General features: G+C 41.2%; 2 long non-coding RNA genes across 3 annotated transcripts in view; both read left to right on the forward strand.

The window, feature by feature from the left end:
- Window positions 1-9,533, forward strand: part of LOC102481852 (uncharacterized) — a 9,730-nt gene extending 197 nt beyond the window's left edge. The window contains exons 2-3 of the long non-coding RNA XR_335556.1: window positions 3,370-3,449; window positions 9,496-9,533. This is a non-coding gene — a long non-coding RNA (uncharacterized LOC102481852). The remainder of the gene's footprint in view (window positions 1-3,369; window positions 3,450-9,495) is intronic.
- Window positions 9,527-11,598, forward strand: LOC102481440 (uncharacterized). Of its 2 annotated transcripts, none has more exons than XR_335555.3 (3): window positions 9,527-9,612; window positions 10,289-10,405; window positions 11,338-11,598. It is a non-coding gene; the product is annotated as an uncharacterized LOC102481440 (long non-coding RNA). The 2 variants fall into 2 exon arrangements; XR_335554.2 differs by having other exon boundaries at window positions 9,533-9,612; window positions 10,292-10,405.
- Window positions 11,599-21,377: the final 9,779 nt, after the last annotated feature.

Consider the following 21,377-nt stretch of genomic DNA (forward strand, 5'->3'; position numbering starts at 1 on the left):
AATACCCAAGCACTCGTTTTCTCAGACAGTTTTATTTTTATTTTTTCATTATTTTTTTAATTATTTTTATTATATATTTTTTTTTGTGGAGAGGTTTTTTTTTCTCTATAGGGCGCGTGCGCTTGTCACAGAGAAAGAGAGACAGACAGAAAGCGAGAAATCACCCCCTAGAGGGGACCACGTTGCAATCCCTTCTCCATTCTCCTCTCGGGATCTTGGGCACGCACGCACATATTCCTGGAGTGAGTTTAAGCCACTGGTCTGGGACTCGAACTGCGGTCCGACTACATGGGAGTCCAGCGACATAGCCATTACGCTAACTGCTGGTCCCAAGACCGGATCTAAGTAGGTCACATACTGGAGAACACGGAGCCCCGGGATTGGGATCACTTTCGTGTCACGGTTTAATCTAGCCCCACATCCAGGGGCATCCATTAAGCATCGCATTTATGTGTAAGACTTAAAATAGAATTCCTATTTTGTATTAAGAATATTTTGATGTCTGATGTCTCCCAACTATTTCCCCTCCAATACAGATTGAGTACAAGGTGTTAATCCATTTTTAAGCACTTTTGACCTATGTTACACATGAAGTTTTCTGTGCACTGCAGAAAGATGTCTTCCCCTAGCTCTTTGCATCCTTTATCATTCTGTTCTCATTACATCTCTTCACCTGCTACTCTGCTGTCAAACTAGCGTGTCAAGGTTATGATTAGATTAAACATTTGGTTCTTGCTGTTAGCAAAGCGTGTTGGGTTTTGCTTTGTTCCCCACCGTGCCCCCCAGACATTCATTTATTTTAAAGATTTTTGCCATAGGGTGCCTGCACTTAAGAGATAGTGTGAAGTCACCCTGCCCGAGGATGGCTGCTCTGCAATCCCTTCTCCATTGGGATTTTGGGCACACTCGCATGCACCAGTGTGATTTTTAAGCCTTTGGGTCTTGAACTGGAACCGCAGTTGACCACGTGGGAGTCCAGCGCCTTTTCCCTTAGGAAAGGAGGAGTGGCTTCTGCTGCTGCGGTTCTTCCAGATTAATTGCTTGTTACAGGTTGTAAAGTGCTTAAGTGCTTTTGTTTAATGTGTTAATTGTGTTAAGTACACACTGTAGGGACATTTATTACCGACATGATGACAGGGCGGTGATTTTAGAGAATTAGGGTGTACAACTACAAGGGCTACCTGTTTACTCAGCGTGAGTCATTGCTTTTGTCACCCTTGGGCAGAAACCACCTGTGAATTTAATAGCAGTAGGTTTACATTGTGTTTTCCTTTTTTTATTTTTCTTTTTTTAAGAGGCTTGTTTGTTTATTTATTTATTTGCAATAGGGCGTGTGTGCTCACCAGAAAGACAGGCAGACAGAAAAGGAGAAATCACCCCCCAGGGGGGATGGCCACGCCACAGTCCCTTTTCCATTCTCCATTTGGGATCATGGACACACACACACACAAACACACACACACGGGTGCGCACCCGGCGTGAGTTTAAGCCACCAGGTCCAACTACATGGGAGTCCAGTGACATAGCCATTACACCAACTGCTGCTACCACAATTTTATTTATTTTTTAAAGAGATTTTTGGGGGCTGGTGGGTGGCGTGGTTAAGGCATCTGGACTCCCTCCCACATGGCTGACCACAGTTTGAGTCTTGGACTTGGCAGCTTGCTTTCTTGCTTTCCTTCTCTCTCACTGTCTCTGGTCAACTTCAAAAAAATAAAATACAAAAAATAATGACAAAATTAAAAAAAAAAGATTTTTGATATAAGGTGTATGTGCAAGAACCCCCTCCCTCCCCAAGGGGGGATGGCTATGCCACAATCCCTTCTCCATCCTCTTGGTTCCTTGGGCACATACTCACACGCTCCTGGCCTGAGTTTTAAGCTTCTGGGTCTGGGACTGGAACTGCCGTCCACTGGGAGTCCAGTGATGTAACCATTATGCCATCTGCTGGTCCTCATTGTGTTCTCCTTTAAATCCCTTCTTTCTGGAATGCCAGTAAGTTCTACAGTATGGTTTCTAGCCCCCCACTTCCTCTCCAGCTTCCCAAATGTCCTTTGAGCCTTTGGGAAACCTTTTTAAAATGGTGTTCTGGATTCACGAGGAAGCGTCAGTGAAAAGGGACTGCACTGATCTTTTGTCTGTACTACTGTATCCTGAGACTCAGGGCACACTGCAGCTATTGAGTTGAATGGAAGTTAAGGTTTCTGAGTGTGCATACTTTTATATGTTTATTTCCATGCTCATTAAATATTTTTGATCTGAGGCAGCTGTTCGTTCTTCAGGTGTTGTCTTAAATCTTGGTGATTTCCTCTTTTGAATGACAGAAGGCTTACTTCCTAATAATTAACAAATTTACTGACCCAGGATAGGAGTTGGGATTAGTTTAAAAATGAAATTGCTTTACCTTCCTATACTATAATATTTGGAACTCAGAGTATTTGAGACATGCCATCAAGTTGACAGATTCCTTTAACATAGTAATGTTTTCCTTTCCTCAATGCTGTTATAAAATTGAATGAAGGGCCAGTTCCAAGTCCTGGTGATTAAGTCACCTAGATCCCACATAGCCAACTGCGTGGTTTGAGTCCTGAATCTGGCATCTTGAGAAGTACGCTGGATATGTTGTATATATGCCCCAAATCCTAAAAGTAGGAAGAGATGGAGGAGAAGGGATTGTGGTATGACCATTCCCCATGGGGAGTGTTTTCTCCTCGCTCTCCTCACCCTCCTCTCTCTGGTGAGGGCACACACCCACTAACAACAACACAACAGTGCTTAAAATTGAATGAACACCTTTTAATCAATCTGTGTATTTGAGGGGAAAATAGTGGTAGGGAGACATCAGACATCAAAATATTCCTAATAAACTATTTAGACATTCCATTTTAAGTTTTACTACTACACTCATAGAAGCAAGCTGGTCAGTATGAAGTAGCATAGGAAGAATAAATGCTGAGGTCCTAACAGTTTAATGGACGTCTTGTATACAATTCATTCCTGTCTACTGTGTGGCTCTAGGGATCTTGAGTGTTTGGAATTCCCACTTTCTTGTCAGCCCCTAACATCTACCCACTGTCTTTGCTAGTTTCCTTTCCTGTCCTTTTCCCTGTGATGTCTTCTCTGGATTATTGAAAACGATAGCTTCCCTAATTTTTTCAGTCTGCCTCATCACATGTTTCTTGGATGATCTCTGCTTCCTTTCTGCATTCCCCTGTATGCCTGCTGTCTCACTCTGAGACTAGAATTGGTAACAGATAATAATGGGTGAATAGTGGTTCACATAACCTGCAAACAGGCTGCGTCAGAGCTGTATGCAGGCGTTATGGTCAGTAGAATTATTGTCACTAATGTTTCTTTCTTTACCTTCAGCTCCTGAGACTTTCACCTTTGTTTGCTCTGGGAATAAACACAGGTAGATGATGCCAGCTGTATTAGCAGCCAGGCCCCAGGTGAGCTGGATTTCTTCAGCCTCAGTATATATACATGTGTGTACAAATATGCACCTTTATGTGTGCACATATAAAAAAGAATGTACTTTTGTATATACATGTGTGTAAATTTTTCACTGATGTTAAGCTTACATACAACATAAGTCAATAGAGCTCACTGTTTAGAAATATATATATACCTGTATGACCATCAGTTATATCAAGGCATGGAACACTATTAGCACCTCAAAATGACCCTTCACGCCCCCTCCCAAGCAGTCTACCAACCTAAAGTTAGCCACTATTCTGGGGAACACCAGGTGGCATGGTGGCTAAGGGCACTGGACTCCCACACGGCTGATCATGGTTCAAATCCTAGGCCTGGTGGCTTGCTTTATCACTTTCTCTCTGTTTCTCTCTCACTCTGTCCCTTTCTGGTCAAATTAAAATGAATAAATGTTGGCATCTGCCCTAGAGCTTGGGTCTATCTGAATCATGATCAGAGGGCTGCTGGTGAATAAGAGAAAGAGGATGAGAGTGAGAAAGCCCTCCATCTCGAGAGGACCGGGGAATTGGAAAGAATGAGACAAAGACATAGAGTAGAAATGGACACAGGCAGCCTGAGCCTAGGTAGCCCAAGCAACTTGTGCCGCACTTGAGCCGCTGCTTGAGCCACCCAGTCAAACTGGACCTCTTTATAGTACAAGGAGACATTACACATGTATGTTTCATGACACTTCATAGATTGGTTCCCAGGTTACAGACAATAAGAAGCAGTTAACAAATCTATAAGGGCTTAGTCATACTGGGCCAGGTATATCCCTTGGTGATAATCCCATCAAGAGAAAGTCTCCTCTCTCTTTTTTTTGGAGAAGTTTTTGCTGTAGGGCACGTGCACTCGCCAGACAGACAGAGAGAGACAGAGAGACAGAAAGCAAGAAATCACTCCTTCAGGGGGAATGGCCATGCTGCAATCCCTTCTCCTTCATTCTCCTCTTGGGATCTTGGGCACGCACACACACACACCCGGCGTGAGTTTTAAGCCACTGGGACGCGAACCGCGGTCGACTTCATGGGAGTCCAGCGACAGCCATTACATGCTAACTGTTGGTCCCCAGAAAGTCTCATCTTTTCTAATGCAGAAAAACCTAGCTGTAGGTGTGGGGAAGAAGCTAAAGAACTTCTCCATAAGGAGTGCACCACCACATCCAGAGAAGGCTAAAGAACCTTTCAGATACAGAGCAAGGATTGGACTTTGCTAATTGGGGTCAAGATATTTCTTGAAGTCCATCAGATGTGTCTTTTGGCACGCCCTAGCAATTTCCACCCTTGCTCTGTCTGCAGTAAAGGTCAGGGAAAGACAAGTTACAAGGTTCTGTCAAACCCCAAAAGAGCAGGTGGTGGTCGCTCAGAGCATGCCCCCACACCTCAGGTTCTCTCCCTAAATGTATCCCCACAAATTAAGTTAAATAAAATTTAAAAAATAAAGTTAACTACTACTCTGACCTTTAGCACCATAAATTAGTTTTATTTGTTCTTGAACTGAATAGAAATAGAATCACTGAGCATATACTTTTGTGTCTGCCTTCTTTCACTCAACATAATGTGTGTGAGCATTACCCATAATTTGTTCTTTTTCATTGTTCGATAGTTTTTTATTATACGATTATACTACATTTTATTCATTCATTCTATAGATGAACTTTTGGCTGTTTCCAGTTTTTGAATATTATGGTTAAGGATGCAGTGACCATTCTTGCTTTTCATTGTGGCACTTATTTTTCTTATGTTCATGAATCTCCCTCGGAGTGAAATTGCTGTTATAGATCATAAGGCTGTATGGGGTCATCTGAAAGTCATGATGTATTTTTCTGTTTCTCTGCAAAAATGCATCCTGACTTTTCTGATGACCCAATACATGTGGTTAGTTTCAGCAGATGGCTGCCCAACAATTTTCTAAAATGGCGGTTCCAATTTATACCTTTACTGGAGGTGTGTAGTGCCTGGTAAGGGTGTTATTTGTTTGTACTATCTTATTGGAGTTTTAAAAAACACTCCTGGAAGGAGGGATGCTGAGCAATATTTCGTATGTTATTGGTTATGTGGATACCCTCTTAGGTGAAGTCCTCACTCAGATAGTTGTCTGTTTTGTGTGTGTGTGTGTGTGTGTGTGTGTGTGTGTATTTTAGTTTTTTACTATAGAACACATGTGCACGCTGGAGAGATGGAGTGAAGGATAGTGGGAAAATGAGAACCTCTTCCTGCCAGGGCCATGGGGGCGGCCACACTGCAATCCCTTCTCCATTTTCCTCTTAGGATTTTTAGGCACATGCGCCAGCATATTTTTCAAGCTGCCTAGTCCAGGACTTGAGCTATGCATTTGGCCATGTGGGATCTAGCCACCTTAACCACCATGCCACTGACTGACCCTGTAGTAGCTTTTTAGTAATTATCTATATAAGTCTTTTGTCAGAGATATGTAATATGAAATATCTTCCAGTCTGTGGCTTGTTTTTTCACTCACTTAATGGTGTCCTTTGATAAACAGATTTTTTTAATTCTCTTTATTTTATTTCCATATTACTATTTCTTTTTTAAAAATTTTTATTGTTTTATTTACATTTAATCACTGTACATCTTTACAGTGTAGAACATGCATTTTTTCAGATTATTTTGGAGAGGTTTTTGCTATAGGGTGCATGTGTTTGCCGGAAAGACAGAGAGAGACAGAAAGCGAGAAATCACCCGTCAGGGGGGATGGCCACGCCACAGTCCCTTCTCTTCCATTTTCCCCTCAGAATCTTGAGTACGTATGCACATGCGCCCAGCGTGAGTTTAAGCTACTGGGTCTGGGACTTGAACTGTGGTCAACTACATGGGAGTCCAGTGACATAGCTCTTACACCAACTGCTGGTCCCAGATTTTTCTTATTTTTAATTGAAGTTTAGTCATGGAGATAGTATTCTATGTTTTCTTCTATAGAATTCTAATTTTCTGCTTAGGTCTGTGATTTATCTCAAATTAAGAGTGTGAAGCAGAGGTCAAAGTTCTGCTCCTCACGGCATGGATATCCAATTTATTCAGGAACATTTCTTGAAAAGTATATCTTTTACCCACTGGATTCCACTGCTTACTTTGTCATATATTTTGCAACCATATGTCTCTGTCTGCCCTTAAATTCTCTATTCAGTTTAATTAGTCTAATTATTTGTCTTTGAACCAGTGTCTCATGACACTCTCTGTTGATGGGGGAGTGAAATAATTTTGCAACATATTATGCTATGGAGGGCTTTCTTCTAAGATTATTTCAAAATATGACAGAAAGATAATCGACAAAACTTTATTTGGCACCTGGCTCATGGTTTCCCTTAATCCCATGTTCCAGGTTGAGACTGCTTACTCTGCAGCTCTGTGTTGGAATACAGAACTGAGCTTCCACTCTAAGGCTCAAAAACTTTCAGTAACTGTGCTTTTGGGCCCATCTGAGCCTCATGCACAAGCTGGTCTAGACTCCAGCTTTTCCTAAGTTAACAGTATTTTCTTTTGTCTTTCTACCTTCACTACGTCTGCATGGAGGCAGGGAGGGAGGAGGTCATTGATAGATCTGAGAGCTTCGTGCCAGGGGTAGTAAACAGGAAGCCGAGCATGATGGAAGGACGGAGTATGAGCAGAGTTGGAAAATGGCAGTAATATGAGCAACCCACATAGTTACTGGGATATATACAGAGGGGAAAGGGGCTTAGAGTTCAGGTGACAGCCAGTGGCACTTATTTTTCTTATGTTCATGAATCTCCCTCGGAGTGAAATTGCTGTTATAGATCATAAGGCTGTATGGGGTCATCTGAAAGTCATGATGTATTTTTCTGTTTCTCTGCAAAAATGCATCCTGACTTTTCTGATGACCCAATACATGTGGTTAGTTTCAGCAGATGGCTGCCCAACAATTTTCTAAAATGGCGGTTCCAATTTATACCTTTACTGGAGGTGTGTAGTGCCTGGTAAGGGTGTTATTTGTTTGTACTATCTTATTGGAGTTTTAAAAAACACTCCTGGAAGGAGGGATGCTGAGCAATATTTCGTATGTTATTGGTTATGTGGATACCCTCTTAGGTGAAGTCCTCACTCAGATAGTTGTCTGTTTTGTGTGTGTGTGTGTGTGTGTGTGTGTGTGTGTATTTTAGTTTTTTACTATAGAACACATGTGCACGCTGGAGAGATGGAGTGAAGGATAGTGGGAAAATGAGAACCTCTTCCTGCCAGGGCCATGGGGGCGGCCACACTGCAATCCCTTCTCCATTTTCCTCTTAGGATTTTTAGGCACATGCGCCAGCATATTTTTCAAGCTGCCTAGTCCAGGACTTGAGCTATGCATTTGGCCATGTGGGATCTAGCCACCTTAACCACCATGCCACTGACTGACCCTGTAGTAGCTTTTTAGTAATTATCTATATAAGTCTTTTGTCAGAGATATGTAATATGAAATATCTTCCAGTCTGTGGCTTGTTTTTTCACTCACTTAATGGTGTCCTTTGATAAACAGATTTTTTTAATTCTCTTTATTTTATTTCCATATTACTATTTCTTTTTTAAAAATTTTTATTGTTTTATTTACATTTAATCACTGTACATCTTTACAGTGTAGAACATGCATTTTTTCAGATTATTTTGGAGAGGTTTTTGCTATAGGGTGCATGTGTTTGCCGGAAAGACAGAGAGAGACAGAAAGCGAGAAATCACCTGTCAGGGGGGATGGCCACGCCACAGTCCCTTCTCTTCCATTTTCCCCTCAGAATCTTGAGTACGTATGCACATGCGCCCAGCGTGAGTTTAAGCTACTGGGTCTGGGACTTGAACTGTGGTCAACTACATGGGAGTCCAGTGACATAGCTCTTACACCAACTGCTGGTCCCAGATTTTTCTTATTTTTAATTGAAGTTTAGTCATGGAGATAGTATTCTATGTTTTCTTCTATAGAATTCTAATTTTCTGCTTAGGTCTGTGATTTATCTCAAATTAAGAGTGTGAAGCAGAGGTCAAAGTTCTGCTCCTCACGGCATGGATATCCAATTTATTCAGGAACATTTCTTGAAAAGTATATCTTTTACCCACTGGATTCCACTGCTTACTTTGTCATATATTTTGCAACCATATGTCTCTGTCTGCCCTTAAATTCTCTATTCAGTTTAATTAGTCTAATTATTTGTCTTTGAACCAGTGTCTCATGACACTCTCTGTTGATGGGGGAGTGAAATAATTTTGCAACATATTATGCTATGGAGGGCTTTCTTCTAAGATTATTTCAAAATATGACAGAAAGATAATCGACAAAACTTTATTTGGCACCTGGCTCATGGTTTCCCTTAATCCCATGTTCCAGGTTGAGACTGCTTACTCTGCAGCTCTGTGTTGGAATACAGAACTGAGCTTCCACTCTAAGGCTCAAAAACTTTCAGTAACTGTGCTTTTGGGCCCATCTGAGCCTCATGCACAAGCTGGTCTAGACTCCAGCTTTTCCTAAGTTAACAGTATTTTCTTTTGTCTTTCTACCTTCACTACGTCTGCATGGAGGCAGGGAGGGAGGAGGTCATTGATAGATCTGAGAGCTTCGTGCCAGGGGTAGTAAACAGGAAGCCGAGCATGATGGAAGGACGGAGTATGAGCAGAGTTGGAAAATGGCAGTAATATGAGCAACCCACATAGTTACTGGGATATATACAGAGGGGAAAGGGGCTTAGAGTTCAGGTGACAGCCATACCCAGGGGTCAGTTCTCCTCCCATGCTCAGGCCCAAGCCCAAGCCGCTGTGTAGCAGGTTTGGCGTCTTTGTGGAGGTCGTCTATTCAGAAGCTCGTAGAGGATGTGTACTTGATTCTGACTGGGAGATATGCTGGCTGCCTTTAGTCTGTGCTCTCTTCCTCCACACCTTCAAATTTTCACACAAAAGTCCTTCAGGCACATAGAGGACCTGGTACTGAATACATGTCATTGGAAGTGCCCTTCCCAGGCTTCTTACCGTTTTGACCATCATTGAAGTCCTGAGGTCTGGGAGTGGGAACTTGTCATTTCAGGAATCAGTGACTTTTGAGGATGTGGCCGTGTGCAGGAATGGGCCATCCTGACGCCCACGCAGAAGGCATTGTACAAGAAAGTGATGCTAGAGAACTATGCAGCTGTGGCCTTCCTCGGTAAGGCGCCCTGCTGCAGGTCTCTGCCTGGGTCATCGGAGGTTGAAGGGCTCTCATTTATTAGCTGACCCCAAATGGCAATGTCAGAGGTTGCAGATATAGAAAGCCATGAGGGTCTGTTTCCTTCCGTAGAACTTTCTTTTTTTCCCATCATAAAAGCTACCTTCCTTCCCTGTCTGCCTCAGAAATGACTCTCTAGGTATAGCATGGCTCAAGCTATATTTTGGTACCCTCACCTAGTATTAAACATTCAGTAACTGTGCTTTTAGGCCCATCTGAGCCTCATGCACAAGCTGGTCTAGACTCCAGCTTTTCCTAAGTTAACAGTATTTTCTTTTGTCTTTCTACCTTCACTACGTCTGCATGGAGGCAGGGAAAGAAACCAGCCCCTTAGATCCCTTCTGGGAGTTGTTCCTGGGAACTATGTGTTTGTTTCCCACAATAGAAATCCTCATCCTCTAACAAAGAAGGTAAAAGAGCTTATTTCCCGTTAAATAAGCGAGCACCTCCCTTAACCTCCCAGCGTGTCAGGCTTCTTTGGGAACCCTATCCTCACCTTGTTCCCAGGATCCCTCTCTATACCTCTTTAGGGTGTCACCTACTCCTCCTTGCAGCCATAGGCTGGATTGACACTGTGACTCTGCTTATAATTGCGATGTGTTTTCCTCCCCTTAAGCAGCATCACCCACTTCCAAACCAGCTCTGATCTCTCGCCTGGAGCAAGGGAAGAAGCCGTGGTTCACTCAAGTACACTGCGCCCTGAGCAGGAGGGACCGGAGAGTAGGTCACAAGAGTGAGTTGAGCAAGGAGTGTCTTGTCCAGTTTTGTCTTTTCCTTTGCCTTCTTTTCTTCAAAATGAAAGATGTGTGTTGTCTGTGCCCAGCGTCGAGGAGTACGTTGGCATCCTTGGTTACTCCAACTGCTCTATTCATTGCTTTCAACCCCTTGAAACTGGAGCACATAGCACTGAGCTTCAGTGCTTTGTACACAGGATGTTTTTATCACTGAGCATGTACAGAAAGTTTTTTCTGAATGCTAATGGTTATATATGATCACCTTTTCCAAGTTATCCTTTTTTTTTTTTTCTTTTGAGATATTTTTGCTGTAGGGCACATTCACTTTCCAGAGAGGCAGAGAGAGACAGAGAGAGTGTCAGAAATCACCCCCCAGGAGGGATAGCTGCACTGCAGTTCCTTCTCCTTCATTCTCCTCTTGGAATATTGGGCATGCTCGCACACGTGCCCAGTGTGAGTTTCAAGCCAGGGGCCCAGGACTTGAACCAAGGTCGAACATGTGGGAGTTCAGTGCCTTAACCACTATGGCACCTGCTGACCCCGTTTTGTTTTGTTTGTTTGTTTACAGTTACCAGAGGGTACATGTGAAAAAAAAAGAGAAAGAAAGCACACTCCTCTTGGGGGGGTGAGGGAGCACTGCCTAATGGGGTGTAGTCCTGCAGCAGTCTCCTCCTTGTCAGGATTTCCGGCATGCCTGGTATGTTTTTCAAGCCAGTCAGGCAGGTGGGTTCTATCTTCCTTAACCACTAGCCCAGTCCCAGTTTCCCCCAGTTTTAAAAAATTGACTGACTCGGTGCAATATTATCTGTTCACTAACTAATAGAGCAGGTAGAGAAATTTATTTTTGCTTTTTATAATATATTAAAATTTTAAGTTTTTAAATATCAAAATAATACAACTTATAGAAATTATGATTTTTCTTCCCCGTTAGGATGCAGCTTTAAACTAAGAAATCTTACTTACTTCGCTGAAATAATGTCACATGCAATAACATTAAAATTTCTTCAAAATCATCAGCACTGGGAAGACAGAAAAAAGGCTTAATTCTTGACTTTTAAGTACCAATTGTGCAAGTAAGAAGTCGATTTAAGGGCCACCTTAAGTGATGTCAAATGTGTATTTTCTTTTTCTGTAGACTCCTGGGTTTTCATATAGTTAATGTTTTCCAACTCATTAAAATTGTTCTTTTTTTATTTAGAGTGTCGTGTCTTTTTTTTTTTTTAAACAAAAGCTTTATGGAACTATCCACAAGCCACATGGCTCACCCATTTAAAGTATATAATTCAGTGTTACTTGGTATATTCACAGAGTTGTGCAAGCATCACTACAATCTTTTGTCACCCTCCCCCCCCAAAATAAATAGTCTCCCCATTAATGGTCACTCCACACCCCACAACTCTCAACTCTCAGTTTTAGGCAACCCGTTACCTATTTTCTAGTTCCACAGATTTACCTGTGGAGGATATTTGATATTAATGCAGTCATACCACATGTGGTCTTCTGCAACTGGCTTTCATCTAAGATAGTATTTTCAAGGTTCATCCGTTTTGTAGCAGTCCTTCATTACTTATGGTTAAGTAATTTCTAGGGGTGGATAATATATTTTACTTAACCATTCATCACTTGATGGGCATTTGCATGGTTTCTGTTGTTCAGGCATTATGAGTAATGCTGCTGAGAACATCTTTGTACTTTCATGCAGACATGTTTTCATTTCTGATGGGTACGTATTCTAGGTACATACTTGCTGGGTCATATGGTAATATGGTGGTAATATTATGAGCAGTGCCAACATATTTTCCAGAGTAGCTATACTGTTTTCCCCAGATCCTCACCAACACTTACTGTTCTTTATGTTTTGATCATAGCTATCTTGTTGGTCCTATCCCATCAGTGCTGTCTCATTGACCTGCATTTCTTAAGTGTTAGTGCTTATTGGCTGTCTTTGGAGAAATGTCTTTTCAAATCCTTCACACATCTTAAATTGGGTTGTCTTTTATTTCTGTGTTGTAAGAGATCTGATATATTCTAGATATTGAATCCTTATGAGATATGTCATTTGCAAGTATTTCTTCCTATTCTGTGGGATGTCTTTTCACGTTCCTAACTTGCTCTTTGAAACACAGATGTTTCTAATTTTGATGCAGTTCCTTAGGATTTTCTATATACAAAATCATGCTATCTGCAAATAGAGGTAGTTTATTTTTTTAAGAGGTTTTTTGCCTTAGAGCATGTGTGCTCGCCAGGGGGGGAGGCGGGAGACAGAGACAGTGAGAGGAAAAATGACAGGGCCACGCCGAAATCCCTTCTCCTTTATTCTCCTTCTGGGATCTTGGGCATGCACACACACGCACCTGGCATGAATTTCAAGCCTGTGGTAGGCCATGATGTGGGAGTTCAGCAATGTAACCTCAGCTCCATCTGCTGGTCCCAATAGAGGTAGTTTTACTTCTTCCTTTCCAATATGACTGCCATTTATTGATTTGACGGGTTGATTGCCTAATTACATTGTATAATCCTATTTATATATATTGTTGCATTTGGTTTGCTAGTAGTGCTTATTGGCTGTCTTTGGAGAAATGTCTTTTCAAATCCTTCACACATCTTAAATTGGGTTGTCTTTTATTTCTGTGTTGTAAGAGATCTGATATATTCTAGATATTGAATCCTTATGAGATATGTCATTTGCAAGTATTTCTTCCTATTCTGTGGGATGTCTTTTCACGTTCCTAACTTGCTCTTTGAAACACAGATGTTTCTAATTTTGATGCAGTTCCTTAGGATTTTCTATATACAAAATCATGCTATCTGCAAATAGAGGTAGTTTATTTTTTTAAGAGGTTTTTTGCCTTAGAGCATGTGTGCTCGCCAGGGGGGGAGGCGGGAGACAGAGACAGTGAGAGGAAAAATGACAGGGCCACGCCGAAATCCCTTCTCCTTTATTCTCCTTCTGGGATCTTGGGCATGCACACACACGCACCTGGCATGAATTTCAAGCCTGTGGTAGGCCATGATGTGGGAGTTCAGCAATGTAACCTCAGCTCCATCTGCTGGTCCCAATAGAGGTAGTTTTACTTCTTCCTTTCCAATATGACTGCCATTTATTGATTTGACGGGTTGATTGCCTAATTACATTGTATAATCCTATTTATATATATTGTTGCATTTGGTTTGCTAGTGCTTTTTTTTTCAGGATTTTTTCTGCAGTTTTCTTGTAATATCTTTGTCTACACTGATATTAGGGTAATAATTGTTTGCACAGAATGAATTGGGAAGTATTCCATCCTCTTGTATTTTTGAGTTTCTGAATAATTAGTATTAAATTTTGTTATGTTTGATAGGAATCACAGTGAGCCTGGGCTTTTTCTTTTTTTCTTTGTGAAAGAGAGAGGAGAGAGGGGAAGCTGAATATAGCTAGAAGGACCGTATTTGGGGAGATACCTGCTATAAATCTGAGATGGCAAAGACTTGGTAACATTACAGGTCATAAGTGAAGTCATTTCGGGTGGTGGACTAGGTCTGTGTGCTCCAGATCCACTACTATGTTCTGTGTCTTATGTATATTTCTCAAGTAAATCATAAGCTTTCTGATAGCAGGGGTAATCTCATACTTTTCTAATTTATGCCATAACATTTTATACAAAACTACCTGATGTATTTTGCTTGATTTATTGAGACTCTTTCTTAACTTTATTCCTCCCAGTTGTTTCTCTGTTCCTCTCCTACTTATCTGAGTCTCTATTTTGCTTTCCTATCCCCTTTTGTTCTCAGGCATTTTATACTGTCATTCATTCCTGTATATCCCATGGCCTTCCAGTAAGAGGCTTCTTGCCTATCCTGAGCTTTTTTTTTTTTTCTTCTAACCTTTTAGGCATTTTAGACTTTTCCTTGCCTTGCTTTTTCTTCTTCTTCCTCTTCTCTTCTTTTCCTCCCCCTCTTTCTCCCCTTCTCCCCTCCCCTTCTTCTCTCCCTCCTCCTTCTCCTCCTCCTCTACCTCCTCCTCCTCCTCCTTCCTTTTTCTTTCTTCTTCCTCCTCCTCCCTTTTTCCTTCTTCTTCTTCCATTATTTGCTTTAGGGCACCAGAGAAACAGAGAGATAGACAGAAAGCAAGAAATCATTCTCCCCTATGGGGGGATGGCCAAGCTACAATCCCTTCTCCTCCATTCTCCTCTTGGGATCTTGGGCATGCATGCACACGTGCCCAGCGTGAGTTTAAGTCACTGGATCCAGGACTCGAACTGCAGTCGGCTACATGGGAGTTCAGGGACATAGCCATTACGCTAACTGCTGGTTCCAATACGATGCTGTTTTGATGATCACAGCTTTGTAATATATTTTATGGTCAGAAGGTGTGATGCCATTCACTCCTCTCTTTTTGTGTAGGATTGCTTTGCCAGTACGGGATCTTTTATGATTCCAGACAAATTCTATGATTGTCTTTTCTAGATCTGTGAAGAATGTCTCTTGTAGTTTCATAGGGGTTGCATTAAATATATAGATTAATTTGGGTAGGATTACCATTTTGATTATATTAATTCTCCTAGTCCAGGAATATGAGATGTCCTTTCACTTTTTTGTGTAATTTTCTATTTATTTTTTAAGATTTTCATAGTTTCCTTTATAGAGGTCTGTGACTTCTTTGGTTAGTTTTATTCCTGGGTATCTTATACTTTTTGTGGTTATGGTAAATGGGATTACTTTCTTTAGTTCTGCCTCTGTCTGTTTGTTGTTTGTGTATAGAAATGTTATAGATTTTTGTAAGTTAATTTTATATTCTGACATTTTACTCTATGCATTTATTATTTTGAGATATTTTTCCATGGATACTATTGTGTCTTCTATATCATATCATCTGCAAACAGAGATAATTTCAACTATTCTTTCCCTTTTGGAATGCCTTTTATTTCATTCTCTTGTCTGACAACGTTGGCTAGGACTTCCAGTACTATATTGAATAGAAGTGGAGAAAGTGGGCAGCCTTGTCTTGTACTAGTTTTTAGCTTTTCTCCACTCAGTATAACATTAGCTATAGGTTTTCCACAGATGGCTTTTATTATGCTGAAAAATGATCCTTCTATGCCAATTTTACTGAGAGTCTTAATCATGAAGGAATGTTGTATTTTGTCAAATGCTTTTTCTGCATCAATTGAAATCATATGACTTTTTATCTTTCTTCCTGTTATTGTGGTGTATTACATTTATGGTTCTGCATATGTTGAACCACCCTTGCATCCCTGGAATAAAGCCTACCTGGTCGTGAGGAATAACCTTTTTTATATTCTGTTGGATATGGTTTGCAAGTATCTTTGGAGAGGTTTTTTTTTGTTTGTTTGCTTGTTTGTTTTGCTATAGGGCGCGTGTACTTGCCAGACAGAGAGAGACAGAGAGACAGAAAGCAAGAAATCACCCACCGGGGGGATGGCCATGCCGCAATCCCTTCTCCTCCATTCTCCTCTCGGGATCTTGGGCACACACACACATGCGCCCAGCGTGAGTTGGTTTGCAAGTATCTTGTTGAGAATGTTTACATCTGTATTCATCAGAGATATAGTTCTGCAGTTTTCCTTTTTTGTCATATCCTTATCTGTTTTGGGAATGAGGGTGATGGAGGCGCGGGTCCCGGGGGTGGCGGGGCTTACTTAACACTTTAAATATATTTCCCCATTTTTTTCCTTGCTTGCATTGTATCTGATGAGAGATCCAGTGTTAGCCTGATGGGACAACCTTTGTAGGTAACTTGACATTTCTCTCTTGCAAATTTTAGTATCTTACCTTTGTCTGTGGTTTTGGCCAATCTGGCTGTGATGTGTCGTGGGGAGAATCTTGTCGGATTGATTCTATTTGGGGACCTTTGTATTTCTTGGATTTGAATGTTTGAGTGCTTCTCTAGTCTTGGAAAGTTTTCTTCCAGGATGTCATGGAATACATTATCATTGCCTTTATTGGTTTCTTCACCTTCTGGGATACCAATTATTCTGATGTTTGGGTGTTTCATGGTATCTAATATTCCTTGTATATTCTCATTTTTCTTGGTTATTTTCTCATTATTTTTTATAATTTTTTTCTAGGTCAGTGGTTTTGTCTTCTACCTCTGAGATTTAATCTTCTGTATGATCTAACCCTGCTTTTTTTTTTTTTTTAAGAAATTATTTAACTTTATTTATTTATATTTTTAATTTGACCAGAGAGGGACAGAGTGAGAGAGAGAACATGAGAAAGCAAGCTGCCAGGTCTGGGACTCGAACTGTGGTCAGCCATCTGGGAGTCCAGTGCCCTTAGTCACCACACCCTCTGCCAGCCCCCCTAAACTGCTTTTAATACTTTCAAGGGAGATTTTTAATTTCCTGTGCCATGGCCTTCATGTCTAACAGTTCTGTTTGATTCTTTTTTTATGGTGTCCAATTCTTCTTTCATATTGTAGAAGGACTTCCTTATCTCTTGGACCTCAATGTCTATTTTCTCTTGCATGTCATAAAGTTTTGTCACCATAAATATTCTAAATTCCTGTTCTAACATTTTGGTAATATCCTCTAATTTTTCCCTACTTGGAGACGAGTTACAGTGTTTCCTTGCTGGAGAGATATTACTTTGCTCTCTCATCCTTGAAGCACTTCTCTGATTTTTAGTCATTTGGAATGTATTTACTTTTGGCTAATTTCTCAGAGAAGGATTCTACAACTGTGAGCTTGTGTGTTTCCCTTTACTGTGAAATAATTCAGTGCTGTTTTCTCCCTTCTACTGTGTTTTCCAATGTCATAACTGCAGGAGGAGTATTTTTTTTTTCTTTTTTTTGGGAGATGTGTGTGTGTGTGTGTGTGTGTGTGTGTGTGTGTGTTATAGGGTGTGTGCGCTCTCCAGAAAGACAGAGAGACAGAAAGCGAGAAATCACCCCTCAGAGGGGATGGCCATGCCGCAATCCCTTCTCCTCCATTCTCCTCTTGGGATCTTGGGCACGCACGCACACGCGCCTGGTGTGAGTTTAAGCCACCAGGTCAAGGACTCAAACTGCCGTTGACTGCATGGGAGTCCAGTGACACAGCCATTATACCAACTGCTTGTCCCAACCATGGGAGGAGTTTTGAAATCAGATTTTTGAAGAAGAGTTTCTCTCTTTTAGAACCAGTTTAGTGAAGGGAAAAGAATTCTGAGTCTCACAGTATTCAGATGTTTGGCTCCTATTTACCTTTGGCTACTTTGCACCTCTCTATGCAATGAGTGAGGACTGAGCAGTAAAATGAGAAAGTAAGGTAAAAGAAAAGGAAAGTAGAAAACAGAAAAAGGAAGAACAAGAAAAAAGAAAGGAAGGAAGAAAAAGAAAGAAAAGAACAGAAAACATGCAGCAGAAAATAAAATTAAGTTAAAAACGAAAACCATGTGGTGCACACATGCAGCATGCGAAAACAGCAGCAGAGGCAGAGAGGGAGAGGCCTCAATTGTTCTGTCCTATGTGAGGGAAGGAGAGACAAATTAGCAAGAGAAAGGACAGTTTTGTTTTGCTTTTTGAGAGGTCTTAGCTATAGGGCTTGCGCTCACAGGAGACAGACAGAAAGCAGAAATCACCCCCCAGGGGGAATGGCCACGCCCGCCCCAATCCCTTCTCCATTCTCCTCTTGGGGATCTTGGGCATGCACGCACACGTGCCCGGCATGAGTTTTTAAGCCACTGGGTCCGGGACGCAAACCGTGGTCGACTACATGGGAGTCCAGCAACATAGCCATTATGCTAACTGCTAGTCCCTTTTTTTTTTTAAAGTTAGAAAATATAGAAAATAACAGTATATAGTGAAATTTTATCTACCTTACTAATGCCTAGGAACTGGAATTTGTGGGCCCAGGCTGGGGGCTTCACAGCAGTAAAGGTGGAGCCAGGAAGGGGCAGCAGAGGCAGAGATTGCCAGAATTCTTTTTTTCTCAGAGGTTTTTCCTATAGGGTGTCTGCATCAACCCCACCTCCAAATGTCTCTCTCTCTCTCTCTTTTTTTCCCTTACAGTTTAAGAAGAGAGGTTTCTGCTATAGGGCACGTGTGCTTGCCAGAAAGACAGAGAGAGACAGAGAACCAGAAAGTGAGAAATCACCCCCCACCCCTCCCAGGGAATGGTCACGCTGCAGTCCCTTCTCCTCCCTTCTCTCGGGATCTTGGGCACACACGCATATGTGCCCGGTGTGAGTTTAAGCCACCGGGTCTGAGACTCCAACCGCGGTCGACTACATAGAAATCCAGCGACATAGCCATTATGCCAACTGCTGGTCCCAGCCAGAGCCCTCTTTTAATAGCCATATTTTCCCTGTGTCAAGGTTAACTATTTAGGGTCATCTCAGGTGTTTTCTAAACATGTGCTTTGAGCCCTCTTTTAATAGCCATATTTTCCCTGTGTCAAGGTTAACTATTTAGGGTCATCTCAGGTGTTTTCTAAACATGTGCTTTGACCTGGACATATGCATGGCTGTCTAATTTCATATACCAGGTTGCTTTTTAATTTCTTAAAAGAAAATGTCCACAGCTTTATGTTTCTATTGTAATCTTTTGCCTTAGGTGTCCAAGGGTTGCTGGTTCAACTTAACAGTGTTTTCCAGCAATGCTTAGTTTTTTGGGAACACATTTCAAATCAGATGAAACAGAAAAACCTTACTTTGACATAATTTATTATTTTAAATTTATTGTTTGGTTCGATTTACTAATATTTGTTGAAGAATTTTATGTTTTTAGTCATAACATATTGGTCTAGTTTTCTGACTTCGTTTTTGATTTTGAAATGCCATTGTCAGGTTTTAGTCAGGATTACTCTGGCCTTATAAAATGAGATGGGATGTCACCACTCTTTTTGTATTTCCAGAAAACTCTTTGTAGGATTGGTGACACGCCTTTTAAAAATATTCGATAAAATTGGGGCTGGCAGGTGGCGTGGTGGTTAAGGACACTGGACTCCCTCAAGGCCGACCACAGTTCAAGTCCTGGACCTGGAGGCTTGCTCTCTCACTTTCCCTCTCTTTCTCTCTCGCTCTGTCCCTCTCTGGTCAAAATTTTAAAAAATGAAATAAATGAATGAATAAATAAAAAAATAAAATAATTCTTTAAAATATTCGATAAATCGATAGTTTGGATGTCTCCTCCAAATCTTTGGGGCTTTGCTGTATTGTAAAGATATTAAGTGAAAAACTAATTCCATCATAGTGTCCCAGTGAGGTCTTTAGGGTGGGACCCCTGTGATGGAGCTCTGGTGAAACCCAAATGAAATTAAACTTGAAATTACTTTTTAAAAAAGAGACCAGAACAGGTAGAAATTATGGACAGGCTCTGTTTAAGATTCTGCCCTTCACCATTTTGTGGCAATATGGGCCTTTCATGTGGCCAGCATTGTGAGTCAGTAATGTCTACACTCTTAAATCCATCTAGTTTCAGATATTTCTGTGAGCAATACAATAATGAACTAAGACAACAAATTTTACCATTGCAAACATCTGGTCGTGGGGTTTCTCTTTTGGGAGAATTTTGACTTTATATATATATATATATATATATATTTCAGTCTTATAAGGCTATTTAGATTTCTTACATCTTCTTGTGTCAATTCTGGTAAATTGTATATTTTAAAAAATGTATTATTTTTATTTTCTCTCTTTTTTTTTAACATTCAATCACTACATATCTTTATAGCATACATACAAAATTATTTTCCCAGCATGAATACACTCTATATTGTATTGGTCTAGTCAAAGATACTACCACACACATTATTTGTGTCCTTAAGAGGTTTTACCTTTTTCCCCCATTGATTTCCTTCCTCCCAACCCCTCCCATTTCCCACCCACCTCACATACTGCTTCTAGTATCCACAGTTGCTTTCCATGGTTTTTTATACCTTCCAACTTTCAGTTTCTGCCATAGAGCGCCTCTCTTTCATTGTCTGGCTTGCTTTGCTTAAGCATTAAATCTTTCACATTCATCCACTTTCTGTCAACTGCCAGGGTCTCATTGTGTTTTATGGATGAATAGTATTCCATAGTATATTCCATGTCTTAGCAATTGTGAATAATGACATAATAACCATGGATGTGCAAGTGTGTTTCCAACTGTCTTTTTTTAATCTTTTTTTTTTTTTTGAGAGAGATTTTCACCACAGGGCATGTGCACTCACCCGAGAGAAAGAGAGAGACAGAAAGCAAAAAATCATCCCCCAGAGTGATGGCCATGTCGCAGTCACTTCTCCATTGTCCTCTCAGGATTTGGGGCATGCACATACATGTGCCCAGCATGAGTGTGAGGCTGCTGAGTCTGGGACAAACCATGATTAGCCACACGGAGTCCAGCACCTTAACCACTACACCACCTGCTGTCCCCTGAGTGTACTTCTATCCTTTGGGTATAGAAATGGAGTGGAATTGCTGGATCATATGATAGTCCTATTTGTAGGTCTTTGAGGAACTTCATATTGCTCTCCACAGTGGCTGCACTAATTTACATTCCTACCAACAGTGTAGGGGGGGTTCCCTTTCCCCCACATCCTTGTCAGCACTTATTAGTCTCCATTTGTTTTATTTATTTATTTATTTATTTATAACAAAAGTTTATTCTTAAATGTACAACACACTCTAAGACAACACTTCATTCTAGTTGTAGCTGCTACGGTGGGGAATCCAGATATTTAAATAGGAAAGGAATCAAGGGTGGTCGCCATGGTCCAGACACAAGGAGCACCTTACTTGCCAGATTTCTTTTCTTTTCTTTTTTTTTTTTTTTGGAGAGGTTTTCATTATAGGGTGCATGCGCTCACCAGACAGACAGAGACATAGAGACAGAAAGCGAGAAATCACCCCCCAGTGGGGATGGCCACACCGCAATCCCTTCTCCTCCATTCTCCTCTTGGGATCTTGGGCACGCACGCACATGCGCCCAGTGTGAGTTTTAAGCCACCAGGTCCGGGACACGAACCACGGTTGACTACATGGGAGTCCAGCGACACAGCCATTACA

This window comes from Tupaia chinensis, unplaced genomic scaffold, assembly GCF_000334495.1.
Source record: "Tupaia chinensis unplaced genomic scaffold, TupChi_1.0 Scaffold000451_2, whole genome shotgun sequence".
In the NCBI taxonomy this organism is placed as follows: domain Eukaryota; kingdom Metazoa; phylum Chordata; class Mammalia; order Scandentia; family Tupaiidae; genus Tupaia; species Tupaia belangeri.